This window comes from Hesperophylax consimilis, chromosome 22 (genome assembly GCF_061612785.1).
Source record: "Hesperophylax consimilis isolate HC1 chromosome 22, BYU_Hcon_1.0, whole genome shotgun sequence".
In the NCBI taxonomy this organism is placed as follows: domain Eukaryota; kingdom Metazoa; phylum Arthropoda; class Insecta; order Trichoptera; family Limnephilidae; genus Hesperophylax; species Hesperophylax consimilis.
The window spans coordinates 21,807,541-21,827,814 of record NC_142857.1 but is presented as its reverse complement, the minus strand read 5'-3'; the positions used below and the strand labels follow the sequence as shown (position 1 = coordinate 21,827,814).

The following is a 20,274-nucleotide window of genomic DNA, read 5'->3' as shown; positions in this document are numbered from 1 at the left end:
AAGAAGGAATACGAATAATTTGAAGAGATTTTTAATAAACTAGCAATATTTTATAACAATAAGTTTTCTCCGTGTATAAAATGATATTTTAACAGCCACCAATCTTCCTCTGTGGAATTGCGGTATTTTAGCTTTCGGAATACTAGTTCTACATAATAAACATAAAAATTATCGTTTATTCGCTACGTTATTATTTTTGTTGCGCTGTCTGATACGTTGGCTAAAAGAGGCGGACGCGCAACACGGCATAGTACCCTTAAAATCAATCGCGATTATTTTAAAGTCGGTTCCTCATTGCTGTATGCGAGGATCGTAACTCTCACCCCAATTTCAAACACGATAAAAATCAATACATGTTTACACATTATTAACCCTAGATAGCTAACGTTCGTCAAAATGACGAGCACCAAATAAAAATTTAGATGCTTCTGCTAATAATAGCCGTCACGTATCAACTTAGTGGCTGCTAGACTCGTGCGCAAAGCGTTTGTGTTTAGTCGGTAAGTACTTTCGTTTTAGATGTTTTTTTTCCATATTTTGTGTTTTTATTGGTTTTTACACTTTTTTGGTATGTTAAAATCACCAAGCTAGGCACATGCCCGTGTCGTGGTGGTTGATTATATATACAGTACATTAAAATAATAAATCAAGTATGAAATATTGAATAAATTAAAATAAGTATAAAAAGTATGAAAGGATGTACCACTGACTAATCGTAATTTTATCGAATAATAATCAATGGTTTTTGGTTCAACAGTTTCGTCCGACTTATTGCGACAATAAGTGCATAATTCGATTAGCATCGTTGATTTATGAGTTGTCTCTTCACATGCACGAATATAGTTCTGTACTTAGTGTTGATGAAATTTATCTAAAAAAAGTAGTGTCTTTTTAGATATGTGATTTAGTAGGCACTTAATTTTTTTAATTTGTTTTTGTTCCTATTATGTTGTTTAATTTCAGAAGTTTCCGATTTGATGTTGGTTGACCCAAATAAACTTGCTTTGTTTAGCGAGCCGCCTTATCGACCAAGAGAAATTTATTAGTCTTCACCCAGTTCACGTAAGAAGTTTAGTAGGATAACTTCATACGATTTGTTTATCTTTTTTCGGTCGCTAAGTTCCCGCTGGGTCAACTTTTAACGCCTTTTCTTGTGCTATATATATTAAGCCACCGCATTTCTACCGATTTATAACATATTTCTCTCGAACGCTTTAAGTTTTTAAGTTCCTAAAAAAATATATGTGGTTTTTGAATACAGTATCTGTACATTTGTATAGCCGAAACGGTAATTATATGAAATTCCCACGATATAAAAAAAATCGCTAAGTATGCTCTGAAAATTATTTAAAACACGTTTATCACAAAAAATCACAGTTTATATTTAAATGCAAAATGGCTGAGAGATTTTTGCTTTATTTTAAAAGAGTCTCGTTTTATTTAATATTTTCTCAATCATTATCGTTTTGTAATATTAGCGCGATCCCTCTAACATTCATATTTACATATCTCCCTTTCAAACCATCTTCTTCTTCTTTTTGAACGCTTACTACGGAAAATTTATTTAAATGTTGCCAAAATATACTTTTCTGTTTTTTCACATAAGTTATGGCTGCGAAATGCCTGCTGTGGCTGTACACTGTACACTCTCGTTGTGACGTCTCTCTTATATTGCTACCATTTCACTGGCTTATCGCGCAGTTGTTGCTCGGATTATTATTTGTTGAAGGAAAAGTGTCTTGTGTTTGTCCGGACTCTTATCAGGACTCTTTCTTCTCTGTGGTGGTTTAAAAAACTTACGTATTTTCAAGAATCTCTTCAAATTATTCGTATTCGGGTTAAAAATTACTGAAAGCCTTTAACGAATGAATTCCTAATAAACCATCAATAAAATGCGCATGTGTTATGGCGATGTTCGAACCCGTGTTCAAAAAAATTAGAATACTTTCGCATTTCGTCATTGTGTACTATCAGAACAAACGCAGGTACATGAACAAGTGTTCCAATATATTAGGAATGTGCTAAAAGTTTATTAGGAAATGGTATGCTATCCCGTTTTTAACAGAATTTTAATAAGCTGTAGACTGTACATACACTCTCGGTAGGACGTCTCACTGTGTTGTGTTACGTCGTACCGCGAAATACCTGCTATAGCTGTAGACTGTACATAAACTCTCGGTGAGAGGTCTCACTATGTTGTGTTACGTCGTATCGTGAAATACCTGCTATAGCTGTAGACTGTACATACACTCTCGGCGAGAGGTCTCACTATGTTGTGTTATGTCGTATCGCGAAATACTTGCTATAGCTGTAGACTCTACATACACTCTTGGTGAGACGTCTCACTGTGTTGTGTTATGTCAAATGGCGCTGGATTGAATGCTTGGATTATTATGTGTTGAAGGTACTATGTTTGCCCATTATCAGCACCATCTCTTCTCGGTGATGGTTTGCTTCGCGTCCTTTGAGTCTGAGCACTAGAAAACTGGGGCGGGACAAAGTCCTTTCAGGGTAACGTAAAGAAATGCAAGGCCAGACGAGCGTTGCGACTACACTCTCGCGGTTCCTCTTTAGTCTCGTCGAGAATGCTGAGGAGTTACCATTTCAAATTCATGTAATTCATTTAAATAATACACTTCGTGTTTCAACATCGGTTCATTGCACATATTGATAATATATTTATTTAGTTATCGACCGTGCGACCGTGAAATGTTATACGAGACTTGAATATTGAATGCACATTTCACCTTGATTCGGTTACCTATAATGGCATTGACGATAATCGGTACGAATCAAGAACATTGATTAATAATTACAACTAAGTTGCTATTGTCACCCAGAGCCATATAACTTACCGAATCGTCTAAAATAGAACTTCGTTTGTCAACGAAAATAGTTATATAGGTACTTCGTATATGCCATTTTCAATATTTTGAATAAAAAAACGTCCGGAGTCTTTTTCCAGCCGTAGCAAGAATTGGATAGAGAAACAGGGGTACTTTTCGACCCCCAATGTGAAAAGAGCTCTTTCGCTGGAAGCTTTTTTCTAGTTTCATTTTACCGCCAAGAATTAAGGAAAGAGCTGCATTCTTAAAAAGAGCGATAAAATAACCAGAAATATCCCTTGATATGTATAGGTAGGTACCTATATCTTATATCAATTAAAAAGATGTAACAAAAATCTCTTACTTTAATCATATATCTAATATACATTGTTCATTGAATATAAAAACCATTAATTATAATTCACTTTACAACGAACATCTATAAGATAAATAATTAATCAATATATATTATAAAAGTAAGTGTACAATGTACGTGCTGCTAAAACTCGGAAACGAGTCGTGGTAAGATCAAGGGAGTTATGTGGTGTGGTAGCCCTCTATCCCCCATCCATGAAGAAGGTTCCCGTGTTTACCTGAAGGCCGTGCTTTTGAAGATATAAGGGCTGGAAGTATCGCCCTCTAGAAATTTGTAGAACAGTCCAGAACATTCCAGAGAATTCGAGAACATTCCACAACATTACAAAGCGTTGAGTTGTCAAAGCGTTGAGTTGTCGAAGTGTTGAGTTTTCAGTGTTGAGTTTTCAAAGTGTTGAGTTGTCCGGTTACCGAATTATTACTCTGTATCAATTAGGTATATTATATTTTTAAATAAATAGATTTTTTGCAAAAAAAAATCATCGTTAAATATCTTGTTATTTGGATTATTTGTTTTTAAATACATTTATTTGAATCTCTTCATTTATTGCTCTTCTTGGAACCAGAAATTAACTCACTTCCCAACATCCGATCGAGCTGAATCTCGACAGATAGACTCGTTGTCTATGACAATTCATTCTATCAACTTTTGGTGTCAATCACGTACACACATACAGAAATACACGCATTCGATCAACTTTTGGTGTCAATCACGTTCACACATACAGAAATACACACATTCTATCAACTTTTGGTGTCAATCACGTACACACATACAGAAATACACGCATTCTATCAACTTTTGGTGTCAATCACGTACACACATACAGAAATACACACATTCTATCAACTTTTGGTGTCAATCACGTACACACATATACAAATACACACATTCTATCAACTTTTGGTGTCAATCACGTACACACATACAGAAATACACGCATTTGAAGTGAAACTTCTTTACGCGCGTCATGCAATTTCGAGGAGTAAAACCAACTCATGACCGAAACGAAAATGCGGGACCGATTAAAGTTCATTTGATGTAGTAAAAGTTTTGAAGTAAAATATAAATGCTTCTTAGCTCATCTCGACAACTGGCGTTGGTGGTGTAATGGTCAGCATAGTTGCTTTCGAAGCAGTTGATCCGAGTTCGATTCTCGGCCATGGAATATTATTTTTTTGTTTTTAAGGAATTTTTTTTTTTTAATGGTTGACCATAATATCAATCCACTAAGTAATATTTTAGGCCTGTAGCATAATTGAAAAGTTAAAGAATGATATAAAATTTTTTATGATGTTAACGATAAAAAAATGAAAAAAAACATAAAATTAAAATAAAAAATGGGCCAACGGCACGCGGTGTTCCCAAGCGGTCACCCATCCAAGTACTGACCGCGCCCAATGTTGCTTAACTTCGGTGATCGGACGAGAACCGGTGTGTTCAAAATGGTATGGTCGTTGGCAAAAGTTAAACAATATTAATTTCTATTCTACCTGCCAATAAATATATGAAAATTAGTATAAAAAAGCCCTAATAATATTGAAAAAATTAGCAAGGTGTGTGCGAGGTTGATAAAAATAATCATTACATACGCGCTTGAAAAAGATCGTAATTACATTAATAAGTTTGTAGGAATTTTTTTTTTCAATGGTTGACCATAATATCAATCCACTAAGTAATATTTTAGGCCTGTAGCATACTTGAAAAGTTAAAGAATTTTATGATATTATTAATTATAGTAATGATAAAAAAATAAAAAAAACATGAAATTAAAATAAAAAATAGGCCAACGGCACGCGGTGTTCCCAAGCGGTCACCCATCCAAGTACTGACCGCGCCCAATGTTGCTTAACTTCGGTGATCGGACGAGAACCGGTGTGTTCAACATGGTATGGTCGTTGGCAAACGCTAAACAATATTAATTTCTACTCTACCTGCCAATAAATATATGAAAATTAGTATAAAAAAGCCCTAATAATACTGAAAACATTAGCAAGGTGTAAATATTATATACCTAGTTTAACTCACTCTCCTAACTCATCTTCGCTGTCTACAGGCAGAGCGCACGACTGTGGTCGTGAAGAACCGAGGTTCGATCCCCGCTTTAACTAATTTTTTTTTTCTTTTTTTATAACTTTTAATTTTTTTTATCACATGCTACTTATAAATATGTCAATAGACAGAAAAAAAGAGAGAATGAAATGAAAAGAGAGAGAGAGAAGAATACTAGAAGTTTCACTTCTGTCTTGCGTAGGCTTGACACACCCATTTTTTTTTTAAAATCGGATGACATTACAGCACTTAATATACGAAATGTCGGTCCTAGCCGATTGGCATTTGACAACGATGTTAAAGCTGTCGGCTCCACTTCCTGGGTAGGTTCCTAGGAAGTTTCAATACTTTTTTCAATACTCAGTTAAACAAACGACAAATAAAGTTTTAAAATAGATGTATTTTAAAATAGAAAACTATGTTGTTTTGCGGGTTAATTTGTTTACCCTTTAATTTAGTTTTGTTGCGTCCAGACCATAGACTAGTATAATACATCAATGGTCCAGACAGTTAAAAGATAATTCTATACAAGTTTATCTCTCCCATACTGGGGTTTTCCCCTTGTCTCTTCGGGTAAACAATAAACAGGAAAACACCTACTGCTGTATTTTTGGATATCATCATATGGGTGTCTGTATTTGGTTTGGAAATTACCAATAATTTATTCATTGAATTAGCAAATCAAAACATAATTGTAAATCATGAAATACCTAAAAACCTGTATTAAATTTTCGAGGACTGTTTTATTTTACTTTTTCAGTTTTTTTTAGATATATAATGAAATGGATTTATTTATGGCGAAATAATATACTTAAGTTGTAAATATGTTTATTGAAGTTGACTAATATAATAGTAAATTGTCTGTTTTATGAACAAAAACACGATTTATAGAAACACTAGCTGTACCCCGCCACGCGTTACTGTGGCTCTTTCCAGATTTATCAAGAGCATATTCGAACTTTCCGGAACCTTCTATAGTCACTGACACACTCCGCCACACCGTTTGAAACCTTATAGAACCTACTTGAATTTTCTCTTTTCAGAACCTTCTAGAGCATTCGACAACCTTCATGAACTTTCTGGAACCTTCCAGACTCACCGACACAGTCGGCGGACCCATTCTTAAATAATCTGAAGCATTCGCGGCCTTCCCATAGCAAAGCACATTTTCGACACCCACGGAACCCACGCTCAGCCACCTCTACAAAACTCTCTTACTTTCGATGTGACACCAAAGGCTATCTACCACCATAACCACCGGTGGGTGGCAGTGGCTGGTTGTGAAGAAAATTAAGCGGTTAGGGAAACACGGGTTTCATTGTATAATATATATTAGATTAGATAAACTGTCACTCTGAATAATTTTACAATGATTCTAAATTCTCTAATTATTTTATTAAAGTACACTTTTTGCACGTCATGCTTCTAAAATATCAAGACCGTGACAATCTTAAATTAGACATAATTAGACCTTTTCATTAAAATTGTTAAACTCTAAATTCTATTATTCTGTTGTGAACTTCTGCATTTCATAAATCTGCATGTACCTATACGAACAACTAAATAAACAACAACCTTTTATACACATACATTTCATTCCAACTAGTTTACATTACCCAATACTACAACGTTAAAACCATGTTTACACCGCGTGGTAACAAATATTTTAACGATATAAATGTATTTGACAATAATTTGAACTTGGCAAACTTCAAACGCCGTAAATGCGAACTATTTCTACCTAGTTTATAAATTATTGTAAACTAGATGACTTGTACCCGGTGTTGCTCGGGGACTTATACTTTTTAGTATATACAATTCCGTAGTACATTATTTTTATGTATCCCATAAGGTTTAGCCAGCCAGCATTAGCAATGTAAGTGTAGGGTAAATTATAGGGAGTTTAAATCTCCCGAAAATAATAACACCGTTACTTTTACCTGCATTTAAGTGAACTGGTATCACTGTAAACTCAGTGATATTTACAGTGTAGGGTAAATTATAGGGAGTTTACATCTCCCGAAAATAATAACACCGTTACTTTTACCTACATTTAAGTGAGACTGGTATCACTGTAAACTCAGTGATATTTACAGTGTAGGGTAAATTATAGGGAGTTTACATCTCCCGAAAATAATAACACCGTTACTTTTATCTACATTTATGTGAGACTGGTATCACTGTAAACTCGCGCGGCAAATATTTCATTCTCTCTCCAGTGGTCTCAGCCGCCGGTTTAGCCCTAAATCCCCTCTAACGTACGCGATCTACTTTTGTTCATAAAATTATTGTAACGTGAGTTAGTTAAAATAAAACTAAATTTTAAATATTCGAATTATGATTTTACACACCGAGAGTAACCACGCAACCTTGGGTTCTGCGGATTGGAGAACCACAGAACCATCCAATCCACGTAAATTGGCGATAATTAACAATCCTCCAAATCCGTAAATATTTTTTTACGACTTGATTACATAATATCGACTTTTCTCTACTTTCTATAAATATAATATACATGTATTATAAATATATAAACCTTCCGGAAGAAATTCTATAAATGAAAGTGAAAACCCTATCAAACTCAGTTGCTAAGCGCACAAACAGACGGACGCGGACAGCGACGTTGTTTCATACCATTTAGACAACAATTTTATCAATATTATCGTTGATTTAGACGATATTGGCAGAATATCTATTTTTATGCTACCTATATTTTGTTAACTCTTAATTTCATTGTAATTTTTCAAAAAAAGATAAGAATAAAAAAATCTGTCGTAAAAATACAAAAGTTGTTTTAAAACATCAAATCGAGTCACAAAGTGATTGCTTTCTTCGATAAGAAAACTATTTGCTAAAACTGTGAGACTATACAGGGTGTATCGGCACGTACCCGACAAACTTTAACCACCTATTCCTTAGCACATTTGGAGTAAAAAATGTTATTGGCACTTTGCTGTCCGGTAACATTTTTTTTAATAAAAAATTTACTATTCATATTTTCACCACATGTCACCAATGTTTTATCCTTTGTCAAAGTTTGAAAACCCGTCTGGCAATATTTTGTTCGAGTTTCGTTGAATAATGTACGTACGTACCTACGTTGGCGCGCTTTTACAATCACAACGAAATGGCACGGCACCATTCGTCTCATTTTTAACTATTATTATTTAGTGTGTACGAACGAGCGAGGACACTTTTTGACACACTTGCTAATAACAGCTGTTGAACGCGAGAAAGAATGCAAATGACAGTGACGGAGTGTAGATTATTTATTTATTTTTTTTTTAATGAAAAAAAAAATGTTACCGGACAGCAAAGCGCCCATAACATTTTTTACTCCAAATGTGCTGAGGAATAGCTGGTTAAAGTTTGTCGGGTACTTGCCGATACACCCTGTTATAACTGCAATGTCGCTAGCCATAAAATATACGGCAAATATTTGCCCCAATTTTAAGATGTTATAAAAAAAGACCTTGACTCACCTACAGGATAATTTGGCCATTTAATAAATATTTTAATTGGTTTATGGTTTTTTGTATCACCGAATAATATTGATTAATATGAATAATTGATTTACAAGTTATTCAGATAGTTTGGGCATGTAGAGCGAATATGAGCGAAGAAATGAGTGCGAATGAATGAATGTTAGCAAAAGTCGGGTAGGCCAGAGGAAGACATGTCAAGACTCAGAATAATGTAAGAGAATGTATGATACAATGTATAAATGTGAATGAGGCAAGGAGTGTGTGCCAATACCGAGTCGCTTCAACTATTTTATTTCATATATTAAATGCTTTAATGTCATCCAATTTCAGGGAAATGCGTGTATTTCCGCGTGTGTGTACGTGATTGACACCAAAAGTTAATAGAATGCATTGTCATCGACAACGCGTCTGTCTGTCGAGTTTCGGATCGATCCGATGTCGGAAAGTGGGTTAATTTAGGCTTCCTAGATTTGCATTCATTCATTACCAAAAACAAAATTTAAATTCAAATCGATGTATTTAAAAATAGAAAAACATCAAAAATTAGTCGTAGATACACACTCTATGTGTGAGATCGGCTTATTTGCTGAACGTATTCTCAAGGTTTCAACAAATTGATCTGTTACACACTTAATAATAAAACCCCGTTGGTATTATTTACATATTTATAATCTAATATATGCTTTTGTTGCACATAACTTTACCTTTACACTTTATTCTACAGTCTATCTATACCACTGGTTCTAAACCTTCTTCTAGACTCAACCCCCTTTATAACCATTGAGGTATATAGATAGAGCGAGCTTTGGCTTTCAAAGTATGGGCCACGCATATCGGTTTATTGTCCGATGTGAGATATCACGACCACAGTCGGTTACAAGCGCTCGCTATAACTTCAAAATGCCGACGCGCACGCTGAGATATTGTATAAGTCGTACTGGAAAATATAGGGAAAGCTAAGGAAATAACTTTTCATTGGTAAGTAGGGTTTTACCATAATCAGTATTCGTGTAAATTGACTCACCTTCACCTCGTTCGTTAAGTTCGTTCGCGGTCGGCAGGATTCGGGCGACATCAACAGCCGCCACACCCCCTTCCTACTTCCCGCACAGAAACAATATTTCACACTGATATTGCAAGGAATTATTCAAATATAACTCTATGTTTTTACTAACCAAGTAACATGCGACGCCGATAATTATTTAGGTAAAGTTCTAGAATTCCGCTTCATTTAACATAACCACTATAATAAACAACTATTTACATTGCGTGGGATGGAAAAACATGCTCAAAATAGGTTATTACGTTGTTAGTTTGGGTTATTTAAATATTTCGTGCATATTTATTTTGAAACGGAACCTTCTGGCAAACGTCACATTATACTAACAAAAAAATACATAGCGTCAAAACGGTCTCTCATCGATTTTGAGTAAATACTAATTACGGTTATAGGTCTGTCTGTGATTGTAAAATTGGTTAAGTGAGCTCGAATTTGTTTTGAATTTTTAGGTGTCATTTATAAATTGTAACTGATTATGTGAAGAATTGAGACAAGCGATACCAAGCACCTGCCTACCTATAATATAATAATTAAAAAATATATATATTTTCAAAATTGGAACTGATGTGTTAAGAATTTAAACATATTTTGATAACTTCGAAGTTATCTAAAACTTCACGAAAAATGTTATTAAAGATTTGCTGTTAAATATAATATAAATATTTTTCTTGAACATTTTGCAGTCCTTGTTCTGATGTGTTCTTTACATAAACTTTCAGCGTAACAGATCCTACAATTCAAATAACCCGTGATTTTTAGCGGGTCTGGCTAATTTTATTGACAAACATTCCCGTTTTACCAATCCTCTGACAAAATAAAAAAAGGACTTAGCCAACGACTTCTAGGGGAAAACCGACGCATTATCCACTCGGCTACTAACCGGTTAGTTTAGACCTTATTGTTGACTTGATTATGAGATGTTTAGAGATTGGATCCATCCATAAAATGCATACGTGCGTCATATATGTACGACACAATTGTTAGCGATCTTTACAACGCTCGGGTCCAAATATCAACATGGTTAGCTGACACTTATTATTTGCAATCATCAGATAATATATATAAGTACACGAACACGCATCCTATAATCGACTAGGCAATTCGCAAACAATCACTAGTTACGGCACAATGTCATCAATAATGCAAGTTAATTTCTTCCGTTGTGATTCACATAGGCCTTTTGGTAGTGGTACTCGGATTATTCCGACCACGATTATTCCGCACAAGTATTTCGAACAAGATTATTGCGCACAATGAAAAAAACGAAAATCGATCACCCCGGATAAAAATTATTGCGCATCTTTTAAATTGTGAATACTACGTTTTTCGGACAAAAATCGTTCCGCATATAGATTATTCCTCACATTAAAAACGTCTAATACTGATTATTCCGCACGTATGTAGTTTAATTCGAACAAAGATTATTGCGCACAGTGAAAACATCGAAAATCGATCATTCCGGATAAAAATTAATGCACACCTTTTAAACTGCGAATACCGAGTTTTCTGGAGAAAGATCGTTCCGCATATAGACTATTCCGCACATTAAAAACTTCTAACACTGATTATTCCGCACATTGTTTATTTGATTAATTAATAACAAAGATTATTTCCCACGATGAAAACACTGAAAATTGATCATTCCGGACGAAAAAAAATTGCGGAAGGAGGGGAAGAACCAATCAGGGGAAAAAAAGGTATGAGAGGTGGGTAGGAATCTGGGGTCAGTGTGTCCAGGTGTGACGTATAAATCCATCCGGCTCACTGTGGTACCAAGCGTTGGGTCGAGAAAGTTCGGCTGGCGAGGTCAAATGGTCTTACTCAACCGGTCTTTCCCGATCTGGCCCGCCACGCAGCTGTTCTGCCACCAAGACCTGGACAAACCTCACCCCATGAACCCAGGCACATGAAGTCACCAACGTAGCGAACCACTTGGAGTGACCTATGGCATATGTATTGGTTATTCAATAAATTATTTCCGAGACGGCGGAACCCTTACCCGTCTTCCGAATCGTGTTTGACGTTTTCAATGTGTTCACTAATATGTGTCCGGAAAATAATCACGAAGTAGCCAATAATGAGTTTTCGCGTGCGGAATAATCTGCTCAATAGTCGTGGTCGGAATAATCACCGATGATATGAAGCGTATATAAAGAGAATAGGAAGTCAAGGTTGCGGGAACTATGTTAATTTATACTAGCTATCTTTGGTCCACTTCTTCTTTAACATTCTCGTGCGTAGTACTATATTACGTGTTGCCTATTACAGGGAATATTTTGTGGTATTTAGGCACGTGCTAGTATTGGGTTACTACGTGTGAGATGAAATCTTGTCATTTTCCGAAATTTATTGTCGTGGCATTCAGTCAATTGCCAGAATTGGACATTTCGGGGCGTAGGTAGGTACCTACCACTAGTTAATCCCAAAAAGAAGATAAAAATTATAGCTAAGCTACTTACTTTTATATAAACTTCTTACAGGAAGGAGGGCTATGTTATCATTGGGGATGATGTAAACAGGGTATTCCTAGAAACTTCCGTTGAAAGTTTAAAATGTTGTATTACTGCATTTGATATAATATTTTTTTATTCAAAGGTATTTAATATGGGTAGCATATTTATAACGTTTTTTAAAATTATTTAAACGCCCAAAGAGCTTTTACCTTCACTGCAGTACATATTAAGTGAAAAATTACAGTGACAAAATATAGGTAACATAACATATAAGTTTAAAAAAATATAGGTAACATAACATATAAGTTTAAAAATATATAGGTGACATAACATAAGTTTAAAAAAATATAGGTAACATATAAAAATAGATAAATTGTCGTAAAAAATAATTTATACTCATCCATATGTGCGTCGGCAGGGGGAGGACCTCGTAGACAAATTGGTGATAAAAAAATTAAATGGTAGCCATTGAAATAATACAAAATAATACAAAAATTTTCCGTAGGGCCCCAATGTGGTAGGGGCCCCCGGCTAGATGCCAAAATGTAAGTAATAAATATTTCACATTTTTATGTGATCGGAAAATGTTGCTTGTGCAATGATGGGTGACTAGCAGTGGTTTGAACTCCCGACGCCTGGTGGGAATTCGACGCATTTGTCCACTCGGCTACTAGCCGGTTAAGCTTATATGTTTTAAAAGTTTCAGTTGTAAACAATACCGAAATATTAAAGTATTTTACGAAAATGCTAAAGGATTTTCGTCTAAATACTGTTGGGATGCTGACTCTTCTACAAATAGAAATCGAAAGCATTTATTAGTTCGCCCTTCGACCGAGAAAATTTTTCGCCCGCGACGCTTTTACCATGTGTTTTTGAATGCAATAATTCATGTTCCATTCCTTTCATCCACACCAATTACCTACGCCGATTGGGTATCCCTAATAGTGAATTTCGCCTGTGGCGCTTTTTCGTGTCTTTATGAGTGTTGTAACTGATTATCCACTACCTTCGCTCTTGTCACTAACTCCAATGTTGGGGATTCCATAGTTCCACTGGATCCGAGGTTATTGAGGACTTGAAACTAATGTAATTGACCATAACCTTAGATGGATACCTCACATCAAACAAATCACAAATAAACTTCTCAAAACAATACACATTTTCCTAAACATATATAAAATAAAACAATTGAAAACAATATATTTTGCACTTTGCCAATCAATAATAGAATATGAAATTATTCCTTGGGGAGGAGCAACAAACTCGGCTATCAATTACATAGAAACCGCACAGAAAACGATCTTAAAGGTAATACTAAAAAACATAGACTGACTGATATAGACCAAATATTCAACAGCTGTGACGTACTAGATATACGCCAATTATACGTTAAAACACTACTAAACTACATTTTTGACAAAAAAAAATTTCGAGATACACAAAATAACACTAACAGACCAGTTAGACAAGCGAACAAAGAAAACATAAAAACTCCGACAGTAAATTCAAGCTTTGGACAAAGACACTACCAATACCATGCTATAAACGCTTTCAACAGTGTAAAACTTGAAATTAAAATTGAGGAAAATAAAAATAAATTCACACACAAAATTACAAAATGGATTAAAGAACAAAAAAGACAATATTACCAAAATGTCATAGCACAAAATAAAAATAAAACCTACACGTAACACACAAAACCAATATAAACATCACTCACAAACACACAAGATTATTTTCATTGTATTATTTTTTTAATTTTAAATGTATTATTATGTATTTCGTATTTTTAATTTTAAATGTATTATTTTCTTTTTAAATGTATTATTTTCTCTTTAAATGTAATATGTAGATTATAATTTCATATTATAAAATGAAGGCCTCAGCACGGGCAAACCACCCAGTGAGGCCTACATTACTGAAAAACATAAATTATAAAAAATAATGTACCAAATAAAAAATAAAAATAAATTTAAAAAAAAAGTGTGGTAGTCGAAATTCTTTTGGAAGCTTTTTTTAATATACGTGTAGGTAATCAACACATTTAAAAAAAAACATTTTATGACCTTTCCAAATGCAAGATAATATTGACATATACTTTCAAAAGGGGCCCCCAAACTTAGTATGCCCAAGGGCCCCTTTACTTAAATATTTTTAGTTTATTTTGATTACTTCCTTGTTGCTTCTCTGTAAGCTCTATAAAAAAAATTAAGCTGCCCCCCCCCCTCGCTTGGAAGCTGGCTACGCCCCTTGGATCCATAGCATTTAAATATTTCTTGCCAAGATTATATAAACGTTGTAATGGGGAATGCAACTATAGTTGGAATGATATGTTTATATAAAGTGTTGCTGTTTGTCTAGTTGTTCGTATAGGTACGTACATGTAGATTTATCAAACGCACGCGAATTTCAGCATGCGAACTTCCTGATAAAATATTAGTCATTCAGAATATATCGAGAACACGTGTTCATTCCCTAATTTCCTAATAGATATCATGACAAAATGCTACAATATAAGTATGTCAGTCTTTGTATGAACTCGTGTTCCACCGTCCTCACAAAGCATTTGATTTTGATACTTTGTTAGGAACTCCTTCAATTCATTCGTTACAGACCCGCAGTCGCATTTTTCAGGAAAACGAATAATTTGACCAGGTTTTTAATAAATTGACAGTATTTCATATCAGTAAGTTTTCTCCTGCAGAAGTTCAAAGCAATCGAATTTAGAGTTTAGCAATTTTCATAAAAAGGTTAGGTCGTTTATTTTTCGTCTGTTTTCGAAAGTTGAAATATTTAAAGTATTCATTAACGATAGGTAATTTATCTGCTCTATGGGGATGTTAAATTTAAAATTTACGAAGCATAGCTAATATTTTCATGCCCTTATTTACACTTTGTTGAATGTGGGCCGTGAAATCAAGTTTCTCATCCATTTTTCCATTTATACACTCGGCGTCACAAAAATTGCTCACCTTCGAAAATAAGTTTTAAGCTTATGTTTCCTCGAGGCAATACATCTAACCCAAACAATATTGATATCAATTGAAATTAGATTTAACGACCATAATATCATAAATGATACAATTTTTTTCGAGTATGGGACGTTAAAAAAAGTGATGCGCATATACTCTTTACAGTTGCCATAACTTGTGTCATATTCCCGGGCTATAAAAGGAGCAGTTTAAGTCAAATGTAGGTCATTCACTATTCAAACGTTGAAGAGGACACACGTGAATAATTAGCGCTAGAAAACAACCCCTTAAAATGGAAACCACTACTGATGAAGCTGCTGTGGTGGCACTACTGCAATCAGGGATGCGACATTGTGATGTTTCTTGCTGTTCGATGGATTTTCCAACGGTTTCAAGAGACTGGTGGCTTCATCCGAAAGAAACGATCGCTTTATTGTTTCATAAAATTTTGCTATATGTGCGATTTTTGTGACGCCGAGTGTATTACTATATTCGTCCGCTTTAATTCAAAAGAAGATAACAGATATCCAAAAAGTTGATTAATCATATAGCAGTGTCATCTGAAATCACCCCAAGGACTTTTATGTGACGCATTGTCGCGGTAATCTGAGAGAGAACCAATATTTTATTATATTTATTGTACCAAATCATTTCAATATTCCGCTTCCATTGTGGAATCTACAATTTATTCACGAATAATGACCATTAAAATGTTATTTGTATTCATGTCATTTTTATCAGATGACAACGTCAAACGCGGTATTATTTTTCTTTTTGAACGCCATTAAGACATTCGAATTTCTACCGAAATATAACATACCTCCCTTGAACACTTTAAGTTTTAATCTTTAAAAAATATATTTATTTATTTATTTATTGGTAAAGGTAAGAGACAAACAGCTTATACATAAAATACAAATATAAATATATACATGTTAAAAACAGTCAAGCCAAAAAAGTCTCCTATATTAATATTGATTGGAGATGGAGTTTTATTGCATAAAAAAAAAATATATATATATATTTATATATATTTTAGGTGAGGAGGGGAGGAATAGGAATTAAGGATGAGGATAGGAGATGCTCTGGATACATTCCATACTATAGTATTAATTTTCGATCGTACGAGTTACTTCTATTCGATATTTGTGAAGTGTATTGCTAAAAATATCTATGTTTTGAAATTTAGTATTATATTGGGCACATATACGTGGAATTGGTGAATTTTTTCTAAAGTTAGTTCTACATGTAGGTAAATGAAACAAATGGGATTGCCGTGTTGTTCTTGTTGGAATATGAATATTTATTAAATTCATTAGCTCTGGTGAGTCGAGGCCATTGTTAAGAATTTTAAATAATAAAATTTGGTCAAAAACCAAACGTCGTGTATGAAGTGAGTTGAATTTGTGGTAATTAATAGAATCGGCGTAATTTGAGAAATGTAAGTTTTGTTTATAATTAATGTGTTTAAAAAATTTTTTTTGAATTCTTTCGATTCTTTCAATGTGGGCTTGGTAAAAAGGAGTCCAGATCGGTGTGCAGTGTTCTAGGTGGGGACGGATGAACGCTGTGTAAAGGGAATATAGAGTCTTAAGGTTGCGGAAAGGTTTCGTTAAACGTATTATAAATCCTAGCATTTTGTTGGCTTTGTTGATGATTGCATCAGTGTGTTGAATGAAGTTTAATTTCACATCCAGTATTACCCCAAGGTCTCTGATAGAATCTACTTCTTTGATTTGTGTCCCGTTTAATGTATAATCAAAGGAAATTTTATTTTTGTTACGTGTAAATGATAATTTATTGCACTTTGAGGTATTTACTACAAGTTTATTTGATTCACAGTAGTTAAAAAGACGATTGAGATCCTCTTGAAGTTTAATGCAATCTTCGATTGATTTGATAACTAAGTAGATTTTTTTATCGTCTGCATATGCTAGGTAATTGGCATGTAAAAAACATTTGTGAATATCATAAATATACACATTAAATAATAATGGCCCTAAATGAGAACCTTGAGGTACACCGGAGGGCACGGAAAAGAAACTGGACTTAGTTCCCGCAACTGATACACATTGAAGTCTGCACCGAAGGTATGAAGTGAGCCACCGAAGTAAATCACCATGGATGCCTATTTGACTTAATTTTTTAATTAAAATGAAATGGTTTACTTTATCGAAGGCCTTAGAGTAATCAGTGTAGATTACATCTACTTGGTTTCTATTGTCCATATTGCTCGTTAAATATTCCGTGAAATTTACCAAATTTGTTAGTACCGATCTTTTTTGTAGAAATCCGTGTTGTTGGTTTTGTATGTTGCGAACAATTGTTGTATAAATTTGATCGTAGACAATTTTTTCAAAGAGTTTACTAAATACAGTTAGAATTGAGATTGGGCGGTAGTTTACAATATTGCTTTTAGAACCTGTTTTATGAATAGGGATTATAGTTGCTTCTTTAAACTTTGTAGGAAATTTTCCTGCTTTTAGTGACATTCTAAATACATTAGTTAGGGGGTATGAAAGATTTTTTGCACATTTTGAGATAAAGTATGGCGATATACCATCACTGCCAGTACCCTTACTAATGTCTAAATTCTTCAGGTATTTATTGATCAAAAAATTGTTTATTTGTACGTTCCCAATCGGGTTATGATTATTCATATAGGTAAAACTATCGACTATACTGGGATCATTCGTGTCCTTATCATTAACGTAGGTGGACTGAAAGTGTTTAGAGAAAAGTTGACACACTTGTTGAGCACCGGTGCCTGACTCATCTTTAAGGTGCATGATTTGTGGGATGCCATTTGTTTTACTTTTGCTTTTAGCATAGTTCCAAAGTTGTTTATTATTTATAAGAATATTAGATTCAACTGAATTTATGTACTGAATAAAGCAATGCTTCTGTAAGTTTTTTTGTTGGGTACGTTTGATTGAAAACTCTATGTAGTCTACTGGATTATTATTGGATTTCCATTTTTGATGGAGTTTTTGTTTATCTTTAATGATTTTAATTAGAGAAGCTGAATACCAGTTTGGAAATTTTCTCTTTTTGATGATACGTTTAGGGACAAACTGGTTGATGGTACTGTTTAAAATGTTGTAGAAAGAATCGACTACTACGTCAATATCCGAATTTTCCTGAGTAAATGACCAGTCTGTCATTGACAGATGTTGGTTGATTAGCTCGTAATTGGCTTTTGTAAACTGATAAATTTCTTTAGGTGGGGCGTGAATAATAGGAAGTATATCGATTTTTAGCATAATTTTGAGTGATGGGTGGTGCGAGTCTTCGTTGACAAGAGGATCGCATGCACGATATACTTGGCATTCCTCATTACAGATAACTAAATCCAGGATTCTGTTATTTGCATTTTTTATGTAATTATATTGTTTTAATTCAGAATAATGGATTGTGTCAGCAAGTGAGGAACTAATTGTGTTCAAGTTTTCAGGTGTCAAGTGTAAATCATTGTTATGTATATTCCATGTTACGGTGGGCATATTAAAATCTCCAATTACAAGTAAAATGTCATCGGGATGATGATCTTTTACGTTAGCAAGTAAGCAAAGGAATGAATTGAGTGCAGTTTCATACCCTTGTCCCTGTGGGAGATAAACACAGGCTACATGGATAGTACGTTTGGAGGTATAGTTAGAAGGGGGAATAGTTACCCAGATACATTCAGCATTGCAGACCAATTCTTCGCGAGGGTAAGCGTTAAGATTGTTATGTGTTATGATCATCACTCCACCACCTCGACGAGAATCTTCTTGGTTGTTTATGCTATTAATTGTAATGTTATTTGATCTATCCCGTCTGAAAACGCTGTAAAATTCTGTTGGTGCCAGTTCCGGATCTAAAATAGAATTAATTAGCCAAGTTTCAGAAATACCGAATATGTAACAATCGTCATTCAATAAAATATTATTGTGAAATATGTCTGTTTTAGTGCGTAGTCCTCTACAGTTTTGATACATAATAGTAATCATCGTGAATTATGTAAGTTTTTCTATAAGTGTAAAAAATTTTGGTAAAGATAAGAGATAAAAAAACAAATAATAAATGCAGAGTTTTATGAAGGACACGCATGATGTTATACTAAACTGGTGAAATAGTGAAATATAAATGTGAGCAGCAAGTACGGAGAGCATGTTAGGAAAGAGGGGGGGAGTGAGAGTGGAATGGGGGAATGGTGTAAGGTTGTGGATAAATAATACGTCGATTACACGACGAATTATAGAATTACAAAACATATGATTATAAACAATATAAGAAGATAACAAAATATAAGGAAATAGAAAAAACTAATTAAAAAAAGAAAACATATAAATTACTATATTCAACGGAAGGTTAAATAAAAATAAAAATGCACGAAGTGCGCGATGATCTTAATAGTACGGTTGTATGTTAAAAGAAATATTTTTAGCATAAACAAAATATTAATTTATAAGATATATAGGATATATAAACATGTCTAAAATTACATCATAGATACCTAAGTGAATTGTTGGTATATGTTAGTCGTGAGTTACTTGTGAAATACACGTAAATATTATACATATACATACACATACACACATATGTTTATATATTTTTTAATCATATTTTAATCATATATTTAAAGATAATCTCTCTATGCCTTTTCCAGTTGAAAACTAATTATATAAAATTCCCTCGATAGAAAAAATCTGTTATTAACATGTTACAAGTATGAAAAAAAATCACCCTGTTTCTTTAAAGGCTACTTTTAACCACTCGAGCGATTGCTGTTTAATATATACATTTATTATATTATCATTCAATTAATACCATTCCTCAAAATATTAATATGGAATCATATGAAATTGCTTATTGCGGTTAAAGATAGAATCCACCTATATTTTACCATTTATCCTATATTTTTAGGTTCTATAAATTTGGCACATTATGGCAAGCGATAGCTCAAAACTTTTGTAAATTTGGCATAATGTGGACACTTTTGCTCTATTTTAAATAAGTCGTGCTGTATTAAACGATTTCGTCAACATACGCATATTTATTGTTATATT

The 20,274-nt window shown here is 33.9% G+C and overlaps 1 protein-coding gene and 2 non-coding genes across 5 annotated transcripts in view; 1 reads left to right on the top strand and 2 right to left on the bottom strand.

Annotated features, from left to right (window-relative positions):
* The window catches only part of PIG-S (phosphatidylinositol glycan anchor biosynthesis class S), a 166,700-nt gene that overhangs the window by 123,115 nt on the left and 23,311 nt on the right, over positions 1-20,274 (top strand). The gene's annotated exons all lie outside the window — the stretch shown is intronic.
* On the bottom strand, positions 4,545-4,663 carry LOC149413238 (5S ribosomal RNA). The gene has a single exon (XR_016304509.1). It is a non-coding gene; the product is annotated as a 5S ribosomal RNA (ribosomal RNA).
* On the bottom strand, positions 4,986-5,104 carry LOC149413237 (5S ribosomal RNA). The gene has a single exon (XR_016304477.1). It is a non-coding gene; the product is annotated as a 5S ribosomal RNA (ribosomal RNA).